This window comes from Octodon degus, unplaced genomic scaffold, assembly GCF_000260255.1.
Source record: "Octodon degus isolate 3935 unplaced genomic scaffold, OctDeg1.0 scaffold00073, whole genome shotgun sequence".
Classification (NCBI taxonomy): Eukaryota; Metazoa; Chordata; class Mammalia; order Rodentia; family Octodontidae; genus Octodon; species Octodon degus.
The window spans coordinates 9,631,344-9,634,548 of NW_004524649.1; the positions used below are offsets into that span (position 1 = coordinate 9,631,344).

General features: G+C 39.4%; 1 protein-coding gene across 1 annotated transcript in view; it reads right to left on the reverse strand.

Annotated features, from left to right (window-relative positions):
- The window catches only part of Macrod2 (MACRO domain containing 2), a 1,506,514-nt gene that overhangs the window by 8,964 nt on the left and 1,494,345 nt on the right, over positions 1-3,205 (reverse strand). The gene's annotated exons all lie outside the window — the stretch shown is intronic.

Genomic DNA, 3,205 nt, shown 5'->3' on the forward strand with positions numbered 1-3,205 from the left:
TATATGTATGTATATCTTCCCATGTATTTCAAGACATCTTAAATTACTTATAGTACCCAGTGAAATATATTGCTATAGAAATAGTTGTTTAGGAAATAATGAGGAAGAAAAAGCATTTATCTACTCAATACAGATACAATTTTTGTTTTTCAGAGTATTTTTGATCCATGGTTGCCTGGATGTATGGTACAAAATACTGACTATATTACAAAACATGTAATTACATTGGATACTGAAAAAATAGAAGTTGAGTTATGTAAGCCAGTTTTGTAATATTGACTCAGCATGTGACAGTAGGTAAGTCAATGAATTTATCCAGGTATTAGATTAGTCACTTGTACAAGGAAACAACAAAATAAGTGGGTTCTCTAAAGTAACCCTTTTCCAGTGGCCTATGAACTTTAGAAAATAGCCTGAAGTGTCTATGCATATATAAAATCAAAATATGTTTATTATAGAAAGTGTTCAAAGTACTTCAAAACAGATAAGAGAAAAATGACAAGTCTTACAGACTCACTACTCTTTGGGGAATGGCACAGGATCATCACAGAATTTTGTACTGGGAGTATTTAATTAAGCTTCTAGTCCCTGGCCAGTGACCTTGACAAATTATTTCTTTGTTCGGGACTTTAACTTTTTAAAACTCAGTGAGGACTCTGTTTTTACAACTCATTCATATAGGATAACATGTTCATGTTTATGATCGAGAAAGAGATTTTGACATTGTCTAAGATAAATAATTTTATCTTGGTACCATACTTTGGATATTAATCACATAAGAAAATAATAAGGTCTATTAGAAAAAAAATCTAGACAAAATGTTTATAGTTTGCTGGCAACAAAAGGAAACTAGTCCAGCAAAGAGTAAGGAGCCTGTATGTAGTCAGATCCAGTCTACATTACTTTTTGCAGTACTAGGGATTTAACTCAGGCAGGGCCTTACATAAGGTAGTCAAATAGTCTATGTTTCCAGAATACTTCATTACTTCTTATCAGAAATTTTGCTCTCCCATTTCAGTAGCTTAGAAGGATATATTAAATATGGAACAAGGTAGAAAAGATTATAAAGGCTATATTTGTACATGTTTCTATTTTCAGACCTGTGATATTCGTGTTTTACTCATACGATGTTATGCTTACTTTTCTATAAAAGTCAAGACCACTATGTGAATCACGTATGTGTTTTCAAACTTTATCCTGTAATGCTTTAGTCCAGGGCAGCCTCGCCTCTCAAGAGTGCCTAACTGAGAAGACATGAGGCACCAAGTCAACAATCTTTGTCTTCTTTCAGTGACTCATACTTTATCTTAAGGGCATTTTTAAAATAAACAACTTAATATTTTGTAGTGGTTGATACATTGTGTCAACTTGGCCGGATGACTCCCTGGCACTGTTCCTGCTGGTGGGGGTCCCACCCTGGGGCACAATTGGTTCTGCCCCCAGAGTGACTCAGTACAAAGAGACCATATAAAGGGGCTGAGGAAGAAGTCGATCTTCCACTTCATCGGAGGAACTTCTGTCTTCCCATTCAGCTTGGACTTCATTGCCTGGCTTGCAGCACAGACTCTTCGGCCTCCGGCTTGGATCCTTCACCTTCGGTCGCAGACTATAGCAGACTCTTCAGTCTTCCCTCGCAGACCCCTTAGCTGATGAATAGAGACTTGCACAGAGCACAGCAGTGAGCTTCAGACCTTGGGACTGAACTCCTCAGTCTGGGGTGTGCAGACACCCTCTTCACGCTCCCTCATTAGACTCTGCGGCCGACTGTTGTAAACCAATCTTGTAATTCCTTATATATTATATAGCTTGTGTTAATATCTGTTCCTTATATCTGTTCCTCTATGTAAAACCCTGACCAATACATAATTCAAGCTAGGGAGTGTAACAGGGTTGAGAGTGAGGCTGACTTCTTAATAGCCCTCTCAATGTATGGAAAAGGGTAATAGACCAGTCATTATTCTAGATCCATTTCAATCTCTGGTATGGTTGTCTGAAAGTCCTAAATCTTTCTGGATGAAAGCTTTTTATTTTCCTGGGGAAATACTTCAGGCTTTCTCAGCTCAACAAATCTTGTGTAGATGCTCATGTTCTGCTTTTGTTAAAGGGAGGATCCCATGCAGCCTTATTTCTGTTACACATACTCATAACTTGATGCCTTCTCCCAGGCAAAGATTTAGTGACATGCTTAAAACGAGATATTGCAAACCACTCAGCAGGTAGCTTCTGGAAAAGCAATGCTTCAGAATTGGCTTGGGGTTGCTGAAATGATTTGCTCACTCCAGGAGGCCAAAAGGTAAGACAGAATGACAGTCCAGGAGGCCAAAAGGTAAGACAGAATGACAGAATGAATATATATATATATATATATATATATATATATATATATATTTGCTTTTTCATCTTTTACTTATTTATTTGGTATTGGTACAAGGTCTAGCTATGCAGCTCAGACTCCTAGTGATTCTCCTGCCTCAGCCTCCCCTGTGCTGGTGTTCCAGGTTGTTATGGTTCGTGTCTAGGTGTCCCCCCAATGCATCAAGCAGTCATGGGGTGGCTTTCTGGAGTTTGTGATTGATTACTGTGGGTGTGGATGCTGCACCTGCCCTGGAGCAGGTAATTTGCGATACACTGTAAGGAGGGATGAGGGGCTAGCTAGCCGACTGAGCAGTTACTGCTCCCTTTTGCTCTCTTGATCTTTGCCACGGCCATGAAAGGTTGCCCTCTGCTATGTGCCACTCTGCCTTGGAGCCAGCTGAGTATGGACTGAAACCTCCAGTAACTGTGAACTATATAAGCCTTTCCTTCCTTTATTTTAGGTGTCAAGTATTTGTCCCAGCAATGAAAGAAGAATAACTGAGACACAGGTGTACACCACTACCCCTGGTTCCAGCGGTCCACATTGTACAGGGCCAGCACTGCATGTGGTACCAGGGATCGAACACAGGTCCTTGTGCTTGCCAGGCAGGTACTTAGCCCACAGAGCTATCAAAATGTTTGGTTGTTGTTGTCAAAGTATAGGAAACTAAGGTACTAAATGATTTAAATCTGCCTTAGTTTATCTTTTCCCCTTCAAGATGGTAAACCTGTGTGGGAAAAATCCTTTAGGTTTTTTTGGTTTAAAGATTTTAAACTGTTAGCCCAAGCCATGTTCTATGACTTGTAAAATCCAATGGATGACTTGTAAAATTCAATGGTCCTACAAGAT